The following is a 21,251-nucleotide window of genomic DNA, read 5'->3' as shown; positions in this document are numbered from 1 at the left end:
ACTACCCCCAGACCTGGCTGCGGGAACCATTTGGTTGATCAGATTTACCTCTCTGGAACATCACAAGGCACAGGCAGCTACTGACTAGCTGCCAGAGTCAGAAACTATGATAACTGTTATAATTGTTTCCTCACAGAGTAAAAGTGAAGGCTTGTGTAATAGCATATGTGGTACTGTGAACCAAAAATGGCAAATGTTACTGTTTTTGGAAGTTTATAGAAAAGTTGGCCCCCAGTAAAAGTATTTCGTATACACATAAGAAATAGGTGTTCACATCCCAGATTCCATTAGTGCTCTTTGAGGATATATGAGTGGGAATTTAAAAGTACTGTCTGTGCTGATAAGTTTAATAAGGTGATTTTCAACTTTTTTTTCATTGTTCCTCTTCCCATAACAAGACTTTCTATATTTTCTCTTAAAGTTTTCACAAATTTAAGGCCAGTTGAGGAATATTGCTGTTCCCACAGGTGAGGGCTAATGAAAAGAGGAGGATCTTATTGTCACTATGATCAGCACTAGATACTTCATTTTTGGATTGTGTTTGGAGAGAGGCAAGCATCTCTGCTTCTCTGGAGTAGGAAGTTCAGACTGTAAAAGGTAGGATTTTTCTCTCCTTACTTTTAACTTGGGGGAAAAAATTAAAGAAGTAACTTTTTACATTGACACTTTTTCTTGTTAAAAGTTGGATAGTTGTTTTTTAGTTTTGCAGGTAGTTTTACATTGGAAATAAAGAACTAAGGTGGTAGATAGAATCGTATCTCTGAGTTTTAAACAACTTAAAGTAGGCTTTTCAGAAACTTACACTAAATTTTTCTTAACTTTTAAAGATACCTAATTTTGTGAGTTAATTGCATTAGAAACTAAAGCGAAGGAAGTTATGTCTTGGAACTTTACAGACTTTTACACTTTATGCTTTGGGAGTTGACTATACCTGAGGGTGGCTGGATAATAATGGATAGGATTCGTGTGGTAGCATTTGACTTATATGATTGAATGGGAAAAGGACAACCAGTGAGCTCGTTATGCATTAAAATATGAACACATAATTTAATGATTACACTTGTGTAATCAACACCAAGATCAAGAAATAGAAAATCGCCAGCATTCCAGGAAATTTCTGCATATCACTTCCAAATTACAGCCCTTCTCCCCACAGGCGACAACTACCCTGACTTGTTTGGTAATTCTTTTTTTTAACCCGTGGTTCTCAAAATATGGTCTGGCATCAGCATCATTGGGAATTTGTTAGAAATGCAAATTACCCTGGACTCTTCTTCAGACCTAATACTCTTACACCTTTTCTGTGGGATGCATATTTATGTGATCAAAGTGTAAAGAAGTGATTCTCCAACTTTAGCATGTATCAGGATGCCCTGAATAGCCTGTTAAAGCACAGATGCTGGGATCTACACCTAGAGTTTCTGATGATCTCTTTCTGTTGTCTGTTTTGTTCACTGATTCTAACTTGCTTACATGCTGGGTATGTTTGACTCAGTGCTAGTCATTGCACTTGAAAGGTCATTTTGTGGGAATAATTGTGAGGCCTATAATGAAAGTGCTTTGCTCCAAAGGGTATCTGCATTTGCTTCTGCCAGGCACCTGGGGGCACTGCCAGTCTGGGACCTCCTGCTCAAAGTTGGATATTTTCTGGACAACTCCAGAGATTCTTACTGTGTTTTAATTCTCTTCAGATTATTTCCTTCTGCACCCTGAAAGGCCATCAAAATGGACATTCTAGTTTTCTGGGATTAGCTAGTGCCTTCTGAGAAAAAAACGGCTGCAGGCTTATTTACTTCTTCAGATTCCTGACTCCTCTTTACTTTTAGCCTGATAATCCCTTTCTATTTTATAACGTCTTTGATGCTTTGAGAGAGGTTATTTTAAATATATTTTATCCAGTTTTTTAGTTGTTTTCAGCTGTAGGACTGATGGGAGCAACCTGAACCACCATTAGCAGAAAAGGAAAATCTGGAAAATAAATTATTAATGTACAGTATTTTGTGAAAACATTAAAAATAATAGATGCTTATATCCTTGAAAAAACTTCTTTTTTTTTTTTTTTTTTTTTTTTGCTTACAACTTTAGGACATGGACACACAAGATGGTTTTGGTACAAAAACTCTCCTTCTGAAAAGATTCCCAAGGTTGCATATTTATGACCTTTAACCACTCCAAAATGATCTGATATCTATTGGTGGGTTCCAAGGAATGCTTCTCACAGCTTCACAAAGCCTCATGAAATACAGAGATGTGCCTGGTACAGGATTCATTTTGCAGTTTGTGGTACTTTCTATGAGGTTTAATTTTTCCATAGCTTTAACCAGTCTGGAGACACCAAATTTAGGAAGCATAGATGGCTTCACTCTTATCCCTCGGAAGGTTTCTGTCTGAGATAGCATACAGAATGCCCCAAACTTCATTTACCATCAAGTTCTAAGCATTTGATGGAATAATATTTTTACCACCTCCTTCTCCACCAAAAAAGTATGTTGCATCATCTTTTTTTACTATTTGAATCCTGTGTCAGGTTGATCCTTTAAGTAGGCAAGATTCTCAAAGAGAAAATACCCCTTCCCAACCTGTCCATGACAAGTCAGAATACATCTCTTCTGGGCAGGAATGAGTCTATTATATTTACCTTTACATACTTTTGAAGGGTATTGGAGGTGGAAATACACTAATGCTACAAGCGTCCATTTGCAAGATGAGCTTCTAGGCTTTCCAGAGGTCAGAGGTTGTTAGGAATTTGGTGAGATACCTCATCTGGAATACTCTAATTGGTGCTTGACAATTAGGATTTGTAACAATCCCTATAGGCCATGCTTGGGGCAGGAATGAACCAACTCCCATAGCTATTTCAGATAAACTCTGAAGCAACTCTAAGGATGTTTGACAGTCACTTAATAAATGTCAAGATCCTGTGAAGGGGGTAAAGGTTGGCTGTGGTTGAGCCCATGACCTCTGTAAGCCCATGGGTCAGGATAAATGTCAGAATTTAATCCTGATGGTAATAAGCATTAGCTTATCTCAGATAAAGGCTGTTACCCGACTAGTTAGAGCAGAGAATGCCTAAGGTGGGAAAGCAGGTGCTGCTCCCCAGTGCCTTTCTTTTCTCTCCCTGAGATGAGCCGTGGATCTGTGGGCTTATGAGACTAGTGCAGGATGGGAGTCCCACCAGATCAGAGGGGCACTGAGTCTCCTCAATCTGTTTTTTTCTTTGTCAGTTTAGAGGGCAATGTCATCGATATCTAAGCCAGTAAACCTATATTTTAGCTGTGTTATTACTGGACCTAAAGTTCATGTTTTGAATACAGACTGTCAAACTGTACCACATGATGTAGGTACTCTCCAGTTCAGAACTACAAATAATGGAGTGGGGTGCTTTCCATATAACATAGGGGCTTTCCAGCCATGGGACTTTTTAAGTTACAAGGCAACTCATGACCCACCACAATCTACCCCTTTGTTGATAACTTTTGTCTAGACATGTTGACTCCACACCAATATGATGCCATCATTGTTTTCACATAATTCACCACTTAAAAATAGAAATATTGCAGTCAGCATGATGCAGAGTGAGTTGTTCCCTTTGTCTCTCCCCTCTATGTTACAACTAAACAGACATTCATTAACCAACAGAAGACCCCCTATACAGCATGACAGGATGCCTGAGAGATCCATGCAGCTATACATCTGAAGGTGAGTGGACTGGGTCCCCAGGAAGCAGAGGAACTAGAGAAGTGCCCCCACCCCCACTGCTCTGGTGGCCACAATCCAGGCCCCAGATCCTCATACAGTGGCTGGCGGGACTGTGAGTGGAGGCAGGGGCAGCCTGGCCCACACAGGAATGTTTTTGGAGTGGTAGCCTGGCCTGCAGGAGCACCTACTATGCCACTGTGGCTCCATCCATGTGAATACTCCCTACTGAGTGGCAGCAGCTCAGCCCCCATGAGGGCCCCCCCTGCTGAGTGCAGCAGCCAGTGGTACGCACCTGTGAGTCAGTGTCAATCCATGACAGTGCCCCCTACCTAGTGCAACAGCCCAGCCTGACCCACCTGTCTAGCACAACAGCCCTGCCTGCGTGAGCGAGACCTGCCAAACAGCTGCAGCCAGCCTGTGTGAAGGCAGAGCAGCTCCACAAGCACAATTACCAGCCGACATGGTGGGATCAGAAAACATAGCTCCTGCCCCCACCATGAAGAACTACAGCAACACTTCAGAGCAGAAGGAAAATGACAAGTCTCCAGAAACCAAATCTGAAGTCACAGAAGATTACAATCTAAATGATAGAGAATTCAAAATAGTTGCATAAAGAAACTCAGTGGATTACAAGAAAACACAGAAAGTTCAATGAGCTTAGGAATAAAATTAATGAACAGAAGGAATACTTCACCAAAGTGATTGAAGCCCTTCAAAAAAAACTGTACAGAACTTTTGGATATGAAGGACACAATTAATGAGATAAAAAATAATGCAGAGGGGCCAGCCCCATGCATAGTGGTTAAGTGGCCTGGGTTCATGGGTTCAGATCCCAGACGCGAACCTACACCACTTTTCAGCCATGCTCTGACAAAAACCCACATATGAAGTGGAGGAAGATTGTCACAGATGTTACCTCAGGGCTAATCTTCCTCAGCAAATAATAATAATAATAATAGTAATAATGTACAAACCATGAGAAGTAGAGCAGGTCTTATGGAGGACAGAATTAGTGAATTAGAAGATATAAATATAGAAGTGCTTCAGGTGGAAGAGAGAACTAAGATTTTTAAAAAATGAAGAAATTCTTTGAGAAATATCTGACTCAATTAGGAAAAGTAAAGTAAGGATTATAGGTATTGCAGAGGGAGAAGAGAGGGAGAACAGAGCAGAGAGTTTGTTCAAAGAAAGAATAGCTGTGCCTGGTGGTACACCAGTTAAGTTTGTGTGCTCCACTTCAGTGGCCCAGGGTTTGCTGGTTCAGATCCCAGGCACAGATCTACACACCACTCATCAAACCATGCTGTGGCAGGCATCTCACATATAAAGTAGAGGAAAATGGGCACAGATGTTAGCTCAGTGCCAATCTTCCTCAGCAAAAAGGGGAGGATTGGTGACAGATGTTAGCTCAGGGCTAATCTTTCTTAAAAGATTTTAAAAAGAAAGAATAGCTGAGAACTTTGCAAACCTGCAAAAGGAACTAGACTTACAAGTACATGAAGCCAATAGAACTCCTAATTACATCAATGCAAAAAGACCTTCTCCAAGGCATATACTATTAAAACTGGCAAAAGTCAATGACAAAGAAAAAATATGAAGGGCAGCAAGGCAGAAAATAACCTACCAAGGAACCCCTATCAGGCTTTCAGCAGATTTCTCAGCAGAAACCTTACAGCCTAGGAGATGTGTTCAAAATACTGAAAGACAAAAACTTTCAGCCAAGAGTACTCTGTCTGGAGAAATTATCCTTCAGATTTGATGGAGAAATAAAAACTTTCCCAGATAAGCAAAAGCTGAGGGAGTTCATTGTCACTAGACATGCCCAAAACAAAAAGACAAAGGTTTACAAAGCTTTGAGTAAAGAGATAAACAGAAAGACAAAATCACAAAATTAAACCTCTCTATCAGAATAGGTTAGCAAACACTTAATTATAACACAAAGGTAAAGGGAAGGAAACCATCAAAAATAACTATAAACACTTCAATTTAGTCACAAACTCACAACACAAAAAAGAATAATTTGTGACAACAGTAATTCAGAAGGGGAAGTGGAGAAGGATGGAACATGCTGTTGCCCGCAGCCATAAAGGGCAAGGAATGACAGGTACTGCCAAGGCTACTTAGTTGTTTAAGCAAAGTTTATTGATAAAGGGAAACGGAACAAGGATCAGGGATAAAGGGGAACAACAAATCAGTACTTACAACATCCACACCACAATCAGCCAGGGAAGTCCCAATGGTTTGTATGGTGGGTGGGAGTGCCGATTGTCCAGGTCTGAGGCAAAGCGTCCTTTCCTCAGTGAGACTTCCCAATTATTCTAAGCCTGTGACTCCCTTTTATCCCAAGGTTTCTCTGGGTTCCAACTCAGGGTTTTAGACATTTGGATATTTTGAGTTATTTCTTCTTGTTCCCACGGATGGGGTGTTTTTATCTTTTTTGTTCCCATGGATGGGATGTTTCTAAAGCCCTGTCAGGTGTCCATTGGGGTGGACAGCCCAGACAAGGAACATGACGCAGGACATATTTTTTTTTGCAACTTGTGCCTTAGAGTCAAGGCCGAAGTGGCCATCTTTAGCCCCAAGCCCAGACACATTCCTTTGTGTGGGGTCCAGGCCCAGTGTCCTTGGAAGGTGGTAGTATCAATGAACTCTGTACACCTGCTTAGGCTAATGGAGATAAGAGGCTATCAGGAAATGGATTATCTTATCTATGAGATCTTTTATGCAAACCTCATGGTAACTACTAAACAAAAAATCAGAGCAGATCCACAAATCATAAATAAAGAGAAAACTGAGGAAACCATCATAGAAAACCACCAAACTGAAATGGCAGTCAGAAAAACAAGGGAAAAGAAACAATGAAAATATAGAACAACTGGAAAGCAAGGGATAAAATAGCTGTATGAGGCCATCCTATATAAATAATCACTGTAAATGTAAATGGATTGAAGTCTTCAATCAAAAGACACAGAGAGGCTGGATGGATGAATAAACAAGACCAAGCCATATGCTTTACACATTTCAGCTCTAAAGACAAACATAGGCTTAGAGTGAAGGGATGGAAGACAATACTCCAAGCAAATGGCAAGCAAAAGAAATCAGGTGTTGCCATACTTATATCAGACATGGCAGACTTCAAGATTAAAATAGTAATGAGAGACATAGAGGGGCAGTATAAAATGATAAAAGGGACATTCTACCAAGAAGATATACCACTTATGAATATATGTGCACCTCACACAGGAGCACGAAAGTATATAAAGCAACTATTAACAAACCTAAAGGGAAAAATTCACAGCAACACAATAATAGTAGGGGACCTCAACACCCCACTTATATCAATGGATAGGTCATCCAGACAGAAAGTCAACAAGGAAACAGTGGCCTTAAATGAAACACTAGACCAGATGGACTTAATAGATACATATATAGAATGTTCCATCCAAACATAGCAGAATACACATTCTTCTCAAGTGCACATAGAACATTCTCAATGATAGACTATATGTTGAGAAACAAGGCAAACCTCAATAAATTTAAGAAGATTGAAGTCACATCAAGCATCTTTTCTGACCACAATGCTATAGAACTAGAAATCAACTACAAGAAAAAAGCTGGGAAAGTGAAAAATATGTGGAGACTAAACAACATACTACTGAACAACCATTGGATCAATGAAGAAATCAAAGGAGAAACCAAAAAGTACCTGGAGACAAATGAAAATGAAAACACAGCATACCAACTTTTATGGGATGCAGCAAAAGCAGTACTAAGAGGGAAATTTATAGCAATACAGGCCTACCTCAACAAACAAGAAAAATCTCAGATAAGTCATCTGAAACTACACCTAATAGAACTAGAAAAAGAAGAACAAAGCCCAAAGTCAGCAGACATAGGGAAATAATAAAAAATTAGAGCAGAAATAAATGAAATAGAAACCAAAAGAACAGTAGAAAGGATCAATGAAACTAAGAGCTGATTCTTTTGAGAAGATAAACAAAATCGACAAACTCTTAGCCAGACTCACTAAGAAAAAAAGAGAGAAGGCTCAAATAAATAAAACTTAAAATGAAAGAGGAGAAATTACAACAGATACCACAGAAATACAAAGGATTATAAGAGAATACTATGAAAAACTATATGCCTGCAAATTGGATAACCTAGAAGAAATGGATAAATTCTTAGAATCATATGACTTCCCAAACTGAATTAAGAAGAAGCAGAGAATCTGAATAGACCAATCACAAGTAAAGAAATTGAAACAGTAATCAAAAATCTCCCAAAAACTAAAGTCCAGAACCAAATGACTTCTCTGGAGAATTCTACCAAATATTCAAAGAAGATTTAATACCTATCTTTCTCAAACTATTCCAAAAAATTGAGGAAGATGAGACCCTTCCTAAGTCATTCTACAAGGCCAACATCACCCTGATACCAAAACCACACAAGGAAAACACAAAAAAGGAAAATTACAGGCCAATATCACTGATGAACATAGATGCAAATCCTCCACAAAATATTAGAAAATCAAATACAGCAGTATTTTTAAAAGATCTCACACCACAATTGAGAGGAATTTATACCAGGTTTCCAGGGATGGTTCAACATCCACAAATCAGTCAATGCGTTAAGCCACATAAACAAAATGAGGAATAAAAATCACATGATCATCTCAATAGAAGCAGAGAAAGCATTTGACAAGATCCAACATCCATTTATGATAAAAACTCTCAATAAAATGGATATAGAAGGAAAGTACCTCAACATAATAAAGGGCATATGTGACAAATACACAGCCAACATCATACTTAACAGTGAAAAACTGAAAGCTGTCCCTCTGAAAACAGAAATAAGATGAAGGTGCCCACTCTCACCATTCTTAGCCAACATAGTACTGGAGGTTTTGGCCAGAGCTGTTAGGCAAGAAAAAGAAATAAAAGCTATATAAATTGGAAAGGAATAAGTAAAACTTTCACTGTTTGCAGATGACATGACTCTATATATAGAAAACTCTAAAGAATCTACCAGAAAACTATCAGAAATAATCAACAACCGCAGCAGAGTTGCAGGCTCCAATATCAACTTACAAAAATCAATTGTATTTCTATACTCTAATATCAAACTAGCAGAAAGAGAAGTGAAGAATATAATCCCATTTACAATCACAACAAAAGGAATAAAATATCTTGAAATAAATTTAACCAAGGAGGTTAAAGACCTATACACTGAAAACTATGAGACATTATTGAAAGAAATCAAAGAAGACATAAGGAAATGGAAGATATTCCATGCTCATGGATTGGAAGAATAAACATAGTTAAAATGTCCATACTACCCAAATCAATCTGCAGATTCCTCACAATCCCAATCAGAACCCCAATGACATTCTTCACAGAAACAGAACAAAGAATTCTAAAATTTATATAGAACAAAAGACCTCAAATAGCCAAAGCCATCCTGAGGAAAAATAACAAAGCTGGTGGCATCACAATCCCCAACTTCAAAATATACTACAAAGCTATAGTAATCAAAACAGCATGGTACTGGCATAAAACAGACACGCAGATCAATGGAATAGAATTGAAAGCCCAGAAATAAAACCACACATCTATGGACAGCTAATTTTGACAAAGGAGCCAAGAACACACAATGGAGAAAAGAACGTCTCTTCAATAAATGGAGTTGGGAAAAGTGACAGCCACATGCAAAAGAACGAAAGTAAACCATTATCTTACACCATACACAAAAATTAACTCCAATGTATTAAAGAATTGAATGTAAGACCTGAAACGATAAAACTCCTAGAAGAAAATATAGGCAGCCCACTATTTTACATCAGTCATAGCAGTATGTTTTCAAATACCATGTTTTCTCAGGGAAGGCAAACAAAAGAAGAAATAAACAAATGATGGGGCTGGCCCAGTGGTGCAGCAGTTAAGTTCGCATGTTCCGCTTCAGCAGCCCAGGGTTCGCAGGTTTGGATTCCAGGTGCAGACCTACACACTGCTTGTCAAGCCATGCTGTGGCAGGCATCCTACATATAAAGTAGAGGAAGATGGGCACAGATGTTAGCTCAGGGCCAGTCTTCCTCAGCAAAAAGAGGAGGACTGGTGGCAGATGTTAGCTCAGGGCTAATCTTCCTCAAAAAAATAAAAATAAAAAAACAAATGATACTACATCAGACTAAAAAGTTTCTGCAAGGCAAAGGAAACCATGGACAAAATGAAAAGACAACCCACTAGCTGGGAGAAAATATTTGCAAATCGTATATCCAACAAGGGCTTACTTTCCAAAACATATAAAGAAATCATACAACTCAAAAACAACAAAACAAACAACCTGATCAAAAAATGGGCAGAGGATATGAATAGACATTTTTCCAAAGAAGGTATGGAGATAGCTAACAGACACAAGAAAAGATGTTCAACATCACTAATCATTACAGAAATGCAAATCAAAACTAAAATGGGATATCACCTTACACCTGTTAGAATGGCTATAATTACCAGGACAAAAAATAACAAATATTGGAGAGGATGTGGAGAAAAGGGAACCCTCATACACTGCTGGTGGGAATGCAAACTGGTGCAGCCACTATGGAAAACAGTTTGGAAATTTCTCAAAAGATTAAAACTGGAAATACCATACAATCCAGTCATCCCACTACTGGATATTTATCCAAAGAACATGAAATGAACAATACAAAGAAACTTATGCACCCCTATGTTCATTGCAGCATTGTTCACAATAGCCAAGAGGTGGAAGCAACCCAAGTGCCCCTCAACTGATGCATGAATAAAGAAGATGTGTGGTATATATGTACAATGGAATACTACTCAGCCATAAAAAGACAAAATCATCCAATTTGCAACAACATGGATGAACCTTGCGGGTATGATGTTAAGTGAACCAAGCCAGACAGAGAAGACAAACACCATGTGATTTCACTCATATGTGGAAGATAAACAAACACATGGATAAGGAGAACAGATTAGTGGTTACCAGAAGGAAAGGAGGTGGGAGGGAGGGTGAAAGGGGCAAAGAGGCACATATGTATGGTGATGGAAAAACTAGACTATTGGTGGTGAGCAAGATGCAGTCTATACAGAAACTAATATATAATAATGTGTATCTGAAATTATACAATGTTGTAAACCAATATGATCTCAATAAAATAATTTAGAAAAGAGTGGGGAAAGAATAGAAATATTGCTTTCACAAATAATAAACTTCCTTGTTACAAATTCCCGTTTACCACAAGGTGTGGAAAACCAGGACCACATGAAATTCACTCAGTTTAGCCCCTTCCTTATGGACATATCTTATTGAATCCCACGTGTTTGGGGAGTTGTCTAGGATGTAGGTATTTTCCCTCTTTAATAGCATATGGTCTTCCTCCCTCCCCAGGTAGAATATAATCTTAAGGTTTTAGACCGTGTGGTTTTAGACCACCATGTATCTTATGGCTACCATTTCTTCAGCATTACTGTTGCATAGCTGGTCATATATAGTAGCTGTATCATGGATCTCTGAGGTTGCCCTGTAAATCTGAGCTTCAGAAATTATATAGTAAATTCTGTTCCTGAGCCTAATAGAGGTTTTGGGGAGCCATTTAGTGGCTCCAGTATTGGTCTAGTTAGTCCCAAAGAGCAGCTCCTGCTGTATTCCTCAGGCAACCATTGGTGTGCATGTGGTCCTCATATCCAGTAGGTAAGAGAACTCGGAGTGGACCTCTGGGTTAATTTTTGGTATGCAATACAGATGTTAAAGTATAAGACCTTTATGAGCATCTTTGATATTATAAATACTGGTGCCTATCCCCTTCAGTTTGACTCAAGAGAAACATATTATAGATAGGATTGGGAACCATTCTTAGGAGAGGAACAGCAGGGAACAGGAAGTGTCTCAGTGTGTGGGAAATGGATCATCTCTCTGACAGCTCCAGTTAATTGGCTAACTACAATTAACCCTGTTCCAGCTGAATAGAGATTTGATAAGTTTAATGTGCCCCCGTCCCCACATGTATTTTCTCTTACAACTGAAGTATGAGCCTCCCATTTATTATCATTTTTTAACTTAGCCTTTGCATAGGCTATCCAGGTTCTGAAATTTGCCTGTTTTTTTACTTAGTACCATGACTTCCCATCCCTCTAATGTTCTGGAATAAAGTATGTATCTTCTGCAGTTGGGATCTGTATTATTCTATATCTGCAGCCTCTAGACTAATTAGATAACTTGGCATATAGTCACACATATGAAATTTCATGTTTTCTTGAAAAAAGTTAATTACTACAGGTCCTCTGAAATACTTGAGATGTCCAGGGCAATGAGTGTGATCATTCCTTCAAGGTAGAACTATCCTCATAACCGGTGCTGTTGTACTAGAATGAGGACTGCTAGCCTATTGACTATAACCTTATTTAAATTGGTATTATAGCCAGCCCTTCCAGAATTTATCTTCACTGTTTTCAATGTGGGTAGCAGGTATCTCTTTGAGATTCTTTCCAAAAGGTTCCATGCAGAGTTAGCTCCAGCTCCAGCTTTATGTCATTGGCGTTGAACTTTCAGGCAATGCCTGGTCAGAGCTCCTAGCCCAAAGAGTCCCCAGAGAGGAGCGCAGTACTCACTCTCTTCACTGGGAACTAATACCTGAAATAGTACAATAAACATCTTTGTCCTACTGCACTTCTTTGTCTTACTACAATAAAAAATTTTTTGAGAAGACTTTTGAATGAGGATGACTTCAAGAACTAGCCAGTACAACCAGTGCTCTCAAGGGAGGGGATGGTTGACTCATTGGTTTGGCAGCAGACCAGTCCAGTTCTTCCCCTGCATCATTCCAAGCTTGTTTCTGAAGTGGTTGGAGTCAAATAGCCACTGACAGAAATTTTTATAGAACGAATGTTGAAGTTGTATACAAAGGGTAGAACAGGGTCATCCAGATGCTTTCTATAGCTACCTGAAGTCGTCTTTTGGTCAACTAGGATGAACTATGATAGGTAGCTAAAGGTTCTTCTTTGTATGGGGAGGAGAGAAGAGGATGGAGCAGAGATAGTAGTGTATCTTTCCTATCTTTATTACCCATTCAGGGTTTCCAGACCTATCTGTTGTTATCTCTGTTGACCTGTAGACTCCTGCAGGGCACTTTTGGCTTGGTTTCCATGAAACATTTGTGTTTCAACCACACTTCGCTCTATACTCCTACATACTCACTAGTCTGTTGCTTGCACATAAAGCCTCCTGTTTCCAAGTGTTCCTAGTAAGAGAAGTGTTCTAATCTGGGGACCTTGGCCTCCCCACTAGAGGAATTTGTCTTAGAACTGTATGAAGTTTGGATATTAGGATTGAAGAGCAAATGGTATGGTTGACACTCTCTTATTATTTCTCTTGTTATTTCCTTACCATGATATTTATGGGTTGCCCATCAACTTGGGCTTTTTCCACCCTATCTTTCAATAGCCAGACCAATAGGTCTTTCTACTGAGAACCCCTTCTTTCTCTGTTTTACATTTCCCCCCATTTCCTTTTGGTTATTTTGGGAGCTGCAATTCCCAGAAGCCGTATTTTCTAAAATTGTATATAGGAGCCACTGCTAGTTATCTACTCCTCTCTTCATTCTTCTTTTATTCTTGACTAAGAGAAGGCTGATTTTCATGGAGGTGGCAGTGTGCTCAGCTAAAAGACTATATTGCCTATCCTCCACTACAGATAAGGATGACAGTGTGACACAGTTCTTTCCAATGAGGTGTAACTAAAGGTGTTGAGAGGGGTTTCTAGTAAAGCTCCTTAAAAGGGGGTAGCCTCAGGGCATGTGCCTTTTTGACCTTCTTTCTTCCCCTTCTTCCTGCCTGCATCTTAGAGGGGATGCTGGACATAGAATAAACATCCTGCAGCAAGATGACCATGTGAGGAAGCCAAGAGAATAGTTTGTGTCACATCTGAAAAGGCTGGATTAACAGGGCAGATAGATGCTATGTGTGAACTCAGACTCCATAATTTTTGCACACTACCACTACCCCTGCCACCTTAGGGTTGGAAAAAAAATCCCTTTGTCACAACAGACCCATATGGCTTGCATATCTCTAGCATTGTTTGAAGAGGACTGTGCTGCCAGAATTTCCCCTCACCATCTGAGACTTTGACTTTTTTTGCATCTAAATCCATTAGAAATAACCATTTGTGACCCTTTGTCCCAAGGTCAGAACTTAACATTTCTGATTAATGGGAGGTCTAATATCCTCCAGTGGAGTGGGGGCATACAATCTGAAAGCAATTCAGTAGACAGCAAGTTGCTCAATTTTGACAATTAGATCAAAAAAATTATTATCTACAGCTACTAGCTTTTAAAATGGTAGTAATATGAATGTATAGGAGGTGGCTTTATAATACATTACTAGTTTCAAATGTATAGATTTATATTTTAAGTTTTGTGGAGATGAATTACTTTCTTTCTAGATTCCCATTTATTTTCAGCCAATTATTCCTATTTTGTAGTATTTGTAATAGTGGAACTTTGGAACAGATTTAAGATCTCCAAATATAAAGGGTTATTATGACAAGCTGCAAAGTTCCCAGGAAAGTCATGTGTTAATTACTTAGATGAATTTTGTGGTGACAAAATAGTATGTACAAATGTCTCCATTTATAGAAAGATCATTTCTGTGTGTACATATAAATTATCTGGAAGTCTGTTATATCAAGCTGTTATTGTTTTTTTCCTAGATGAATGGGATAGTAAATTTTTCTTAGTGTTCTATTATTTTTAACTTTTCTATAATGAGCTGGCATTAACTTTTTTCATAAGAATAATTTTTTAAAAGATGAAAAATCTTCCTCTTGATGGACATTTAACAAGAGTAAAAGAACGTAGCTGAGAAATGAAGAGCAAGATCAAGTCAGGAGCAGCAGGAGCCGAGGGACTCCTGCTCTTGCTGCCAAGACACCAGCGCAGCCGACGAACGAGGCAGACTGCTGCGGGCTCCCGAGTTCTGCCTGAGCTGCTTCTGAGCTGCTTGTGGGACCTGAATGGCAATGAGCCCTGGCTGTAATATCAGGATGCTCTTTCTTGTCTGCTTTTACTTCCTCAACTTATCTTACCCTATCCTATGTTAGCATGTCTCTCTGACCCTTAAAATATGTACTTTGCTTTATTCAATAAATACTAGAGTCTGAGTTGTATGCCAAATCCCTGGGTAATGCTGAGGATATACCAGTGGGCCAGACAGACCTTCCTGGAATTACAGTCCGCAGTGGGGGAGATAGATGCTAATCAGATTATACAGATGAATGGAATGAGACAGAGTGGGATAAAGACTATGAAAGAACAGAATTGGCTGCTAAGAGGTAGAACTACCAGGCAATAGGGGAGCCCCACGTTATATTATGCACTCAGTGTCCATTCGGAACTCAAGCTGAGAACTGTAGGAGGGGCGGGAGTCAGGGAAGTGATGATTGCGGTGGGGGAAATGTGTCTTAGGCAGAGGAAATAGCATGTGTGAAGGCCCTGAGCAACAGTGAAACTGACAGACATAAAAAAGTGAAAGGATGGTGGCTAGAGAATAGAAAGCAAGGAGAATGACTCTAGATAAGTTTGCAGAGATAAGCAGAGGCCAAATTACATAGGGTTTCATAAATTATGATAGGATTTTGGCTTTTTTCCTAAGCAATCAAACCATTGAAACATTTTGAACTGGAAAATACCTTAATCAGGTTAGTTTTCATACTGGCTGTGGTATGGCAAATGGATTGGAGGAAGAGACAAGAATGGGACTGGAAGAAACAGGAGGCTATTGATAAAGTGTAAATATCACAGTGATCAGTAAAGGGCCAGTCATAGATTTAGTCATTTATGTTGCTACTCTATTTAAATGAGACAGTATTCAGAAGGAATTGTAGACTCTGACCCAGAATTTGTAAACTTGGCTAACTATTATAGTTAGCAGTCTCTGCTTTTGAAATGGCTGCCCATCTTCATTCTTCTCTATAAGGGATCCCATGTTGGCCATACCCGAACTTATGGACAGTGCTCATGTCTGAGTTTTGAGGTAAATTTTTGCTTTTCCCAAAGTATTGAAGCCACAGTTATGAAAAGGATCGAACAAATAATGAATGCTCTCTACGTGCCAGGCACTGTAGTAGGCACTGGCATATGGAGTGAGTAAGCAGCGTCCCTACCCTCATGGAAGTAATTAAATAGACTAGGGGCAAATATGAAATCTTGCAAATGTAATTACAGACTGTGAGATGACCACGTCTCCTTGCCTGGTCAGCCACTAAACAAAATCTTAAGGTCATATTCTTCATGGATCCCGGGGCCAGGGCTACCTGACATGATTGTGTGATTTGAGTATTACACAAAGATGCCTAGCCAAGAGAGTTAATGGGGACTAAAACCCTGCCAGAATTTCCCTTGCCAAGCCACACCCTTGTGCAAGGCTACATCTGCCCAGAGGAGGGGTATGGTTTTCTCTGTACCAAGGTGTCAGAGGTCAGCGGCATCTCCTCCTCTGATATTACGAGGGAATTCTCTATTCTCAAAATTGAATGGGAGGCTCCACCTTGTAAATGTGTAGCTTCCCTGAGCACAAAAATGTATCTGAGGTGAATGTCAAAGGCATGAGTGGGTGTAATTGTAGACTTAGAAAAAAATGGAAAAGAAAGAAGGCTGAGAACATTGATATTTTTTAGCACATAGATAAATCTTAAAAATGGATCCTGCATCTACAGGAATTAGAGACCTAAGACAAAGTAGAGAAAGACAACCCAGTGGTGGGACAGTGGAGGAAACACCTGGACTGTGCATCTTGAGGCGGTTGTACTGGATGAAGGAACTCGTGGGCATCACATTGGGGAAAGTCATGGCGGAAGAAAAAAAAGGATCCATATATATAATTATGCATCAGTTTCTGTACAGTCGCAAACCTGGCTAATTGAACAAAGCTTTACGCCCATAATCTTAAAATGTCAGACTCAGTTTTGAAATCGTGGACTCTCAGTTTATGGGAGTGGTCCTGCTTCTGGGAAGAATCCTGCCAGAATAAATCCAGAAACAAAAAGCAAGGACTAGGAGCCCAGTGTCTTGAAGTTGTGGCTCTTCCCAACAGTTGTACCACATTTGACTACCGGAATAGACCTCTCTGAGCCATAATTACTTCATCTGAAAATAAAAGGCTGCCTTCCTCAGGGGGTTATGAGTCTTGAAAGATATTGAGAAAAACTTTAAAAACCATGAGGAGCTAAACAGGGCAAGTTTTTCATGAAACGCTGAGTGTCAGAGTTCCAGTAGCCTGACTCTGACTTGGGTTGAGCTGGCTGGGTTGGCTGAAGCTCTACCTTGGAAGGGCCTGGGGTCTGGGCACACCTGTCTTCTGGCTGTGCCAAGGGCTTTGACTACACTGTAGCATTGATAACTGAAAAGATTTTAGTCATACAGACCCAAAACAATTGGTTTCCTGCTTCAGACAGATTATGTTCTGAGCACAGGTTGTCTGTCTTCTAATGGAATCTGTGGTCAATTAGGATCATCTCTCCTTTTTGGGGGGGCCCATAAAGTCAAGGTAACTCTAATGCACCAGCACCAACCTCACCAGATACACTGGAGAGCTCCCTCCTCCTTGGCTGCTCGCTTGTTGGGCAACCACATCCTACACAGGACTGGTCCACTGCCCCCGCCTGAGCTGCTCCTGAAGCTCAATCCCTCACTTGCTCTTTTTCTCTGGCAGATATTTTGAGCTAATGAGGATCATAGAAAACAGTGGCAATGATAAGTAAAAGCATCTATATCAGCTTTTTTTTTCTCTCTTGTGATCATTGCTGAAACAGTAGTAACCAAATGAAGTTTAATCCCTCTATAATTTCTAACTAGAGCAGGAGCCCTAAAAGGCATTTCGATGTACCTTCCCACAGTCATGGAAGATTGCTTTCCCCTCTTTCCAAGTTGCTGAGACAGAAGTACAATGTTCAATCCATGCCCATCTGAAAGGATGTTGTGGTGCAATTTGTGTAAGGACACTACAAAGGTCAACAAACTGGCAAGGTGGTCCAGGTGACAGGAAGATATATGTCATACATACTGAATAAGTGCAGCAGGAGAAGGCTAATGACACCACTACCCACATGGGCATTCACCCCAGCAAGGTGGTTATCACTAGGCTAAAACTGAAAAAATATCCTTGAACATAAAGCCAAATGTCACCCAGTAGGGAAGTAAAAGGTAAAAGTAAAAGTAAGAAAGAAACAATTGAAATGATGCAAGAATAATCTTATCTGCAACTTCCATTAAAAATGGAAGTATGTGTGAGGCTGGCCTGGTGGCACAGTGGTTAAGTTCACATGCTCTGCTCTGTTTCATGGTTTGGATCTCTGGTGCAGACCAACACACTGTGGCATCCCACATACAAAATAGAGGAGGATTGGCACAGATGGTAGCTCTGTGACAATCTTCCTCAAGCAAAAGAGGAAGATTGGTAACAGATGTTAGTTCAGGGCCAATCTTCCTCACCAAAAAAAAAAAAAAGAGGAAGTATGTGTTCTGCTAAAATGAGTATGTATGTATATGTGTGTGTATATATATATGAATACATTCATATAACAATTCATTTAATATAAATTAATATATAAATATTAATGAATGTATAAATATCAATGGATATATATTTATTTTATATATTAATTTATACTTATATTAAAAATATAAATATATATCTCAGTGTCTTTATGAAGACCACTGAGGAGGTTTCCTTATCTCCACACCAAAAATGAGTTTTCTTCTCATGTATGGCAGACTTCCTTATTTTATGGAAACCCTAATCTTGCAACAGATCAAATTCCTCATTTTTATGGATGGCTCTGAAGCCCAGAGTACACATATGACAGCAAACTTGGCAAAGACATGAACAGACTACACATACACAAAAGATATAAACATGGCCCTTACACACATGCAGCTTTACTCAGAGAAATGCAAATTAAAATTACAGTGACATGCCATTTCTCGTTTATCAGATTGGGGGAAATTGAATAGTATGATAACATTCTGATGCAAGGCTCTGAGAAAACAGCTACTCTCATATGTTGTCCGAAAAAATGCATACCAGTAAAATCATTGTGGGGGAAATTTAAAAACATCCAACAAAGGTCCATAATTATTGACCTTTTGATCCAGCAACCCCACTTCTGGGAATTTATACCTCCAACAACAGGAAAATATGTGTCATGAGAATATTTGTGGTGGCATTGTTTGTCACTGCAATACTGGAAACAACCTAAATGCACATTTCTAGAAATATATTCCATAGAAATAAAAATTTCAGTATATAAGGACTTGTGCAAAAGAAAGTTCAGTGTAGAATTGTTTACAGTGACATAAAAGAAAAACTAGAAATAATGTGAATATTCATCAATAAGGGTTGGGTTGTTCAGCCAAACCATGACATATTGTGCAGCTGTTAGAAAGATTGTTAGATCTGTACCAGCTGACTTTGAAAATATTTTTCTTTTAATAGGCAAGTTAAGCCATTTACAATTATTTGCATGACTGATATATTGGGTCTCAACTCTATAATATTATTTGATAATTATCATGCATGTTATGTTTGCTGTTTTTCTTTGTGTAATGCATTTTGGTTTTTATTTTTTAAATTTTTTTAATTTAGTATTTGTTCTACTAGTGACCTTTGTACTTATATATTTTTAATGCCCTTACTCTCCAGTTTTCTATTTAACCTTTTACTATCCAGTTTTCCTTTTCAGTCGTTCCCCAGAACTCTTACGCATTGCCTGTATAACAATAGGCAGGTTCTGCTTTCATCTTTATCATTCCCTTAGCCTTCCATTTTTAATTGCATTATTTCTAATTTGTCAGAACATGTAACAGTTGTATATTATTCTGAACCCAAACTTGAAGTCTTAGATCTACAATTAAATATATTAAAAATGTATAGACTTCCAGTTCCAGTTCTTGAAATTAATATAGTAAAGCAGACTTCAAAGCAAAAAAAGTTGTCAGAAATCAAGAAGGGCTTTACATAATGATAAAGGGGTTAATTCTTCAAGAAGACTTAACAATCCTTAATGTGTATGCACCTAACAACTAAGCATCAAACTGTATGAGGCAAAAACTGATAGAATTGCAAAGAGAAATAGATAAGACCACGATCATAGTTGGAGCCTTCAACACTCCTCTATCAGAAATGGATAGATCCTGCAGGCAGAAGATCAGTTAGGACATAGCTGAATTCAACAACATTATCAATAAACTGGATATAATTGACATATAACTTCAGTCTTTACTGTCCTACATGCCATGTCTGATTTTCAACCAAAATACATGACACATAAAAAGCAAAAACAGGGGCCAGCCCTGTTGCCTAGTGGTTCAGTTTGGCATGCTCCACTTCAGCAGCCCATGTTTGGTTCCTGGGCACAGACCTACACTACTTGTTGACTGCCATGCTGTGGTGGTGACTCACATGCAAAATAGAGGACGATTGGCATAGATGTTAGCTCAGGGCAAATCTTCCTCAGGCAAAAAAAAGAGAGGAAGATTGGCAACAGATGTTATCTCAGGGCTAATATTTCTCAGCAAAAAAACAGAAAGAAGCAAAACTATAATCCATAGTCAAGAGCCAAAGTAATCAACAGAATCGGACTTATATATGACTCAGATGTTGGAACTATGACTTAAATAACTGTAACATGCTAAAGGCGCTGGTGGAAAAAATGGACAACATGTATGAAAAGAGGGGAAATTTCAGCAGAGAGATGGAAACTATAAAAAAGAGTCAAAGAGAAATGATAGAAGTAAAAAACACAGTAATACAAACTATTGCATGCATTTGTGGTAAAAAAAAAAATACTCAGCATACACAGCATCCTTCTGTGATAAAGAAATCTACCGAAAATCTACAGCATCATTCTTAACTGGTGAAAGACTGACTGCTTTGCTGCTAAGATCAGAAACAAAGCAAGGATGTCTACTCCCAAAATTCCTATTTAACGTCAATCAAACTCGAGTTCAATAAGGCAAAAGAAAGAAATTTCATACATGTTGGAAAGGAAGAAATAAAACAGTTTCTATTCAGGGATGCAATGATTTTCTACATAGAAAATTCCAAAGAGTCTACAAAAGATTCTACAAAACAGATACTAGAACTAATAAGAAAAGTTATCAAGCCATAAGATACATGTCAATTTACAAATATCAATGGAATTTCTATATTGTAGAAATGAATGATTGGAAGTTCAAGATTTTTAAATAGTACCATTTACAACATTCCAAAAGTGTGAAATACTTAAGTATAAATCTAACAAAATATGTGCAGGATTATATGCTGAAAACCACAAAACACAGCTGAAAGAAAGTAAAGCCCTAAATAAATGGAGAGATAAATTGTATTCATAGATTGGAAAATTCAATACTGTTAAAAAGCCATTTCTCTCCAAATTTATCTATAAATTCAATACAATTCCAATCAGAAACATAGTAGTCTTTCTTGGAGAAATATATGAGTTGATAATAAAATGTATGGGGAAATACAAAGGACCTAGAATAT

General features: G+C 38.7%; 1 pseudogene; it reads left to right on the top strand.

Annotated features, from left to right (window-relative positions):
• Positions 1 to 17,530: 17,530 nt before the first annotated feature.
• LOC100629750 (large ribosomal subunit protein uL24-like) lies at positions 17,531 to 17,958 on the top strand (annotated as a pseudogene).
• Positions 17,959 to 21,251: the final 3,293 nt, after the last annotated feature.

The sequence above is a fragment of the Equus caballus genome, chromosome 19 (assembly GCF_041296265.1).
Source record: "Equus caballus isolate H_3958 breed thoroughbred chromosome 19, TB-T2T, whole genome shotgun sequence".
Taxonomy (NCBI): domain Eukaryota; kingdom Metazoa; phylum Chordata; class Mammalia; order Perissodactyla; family Equidae; genus Equus; species Equus caballus.
This window is presented reverse-complemented; position numbering and strand designations above follow the sequence as displayed.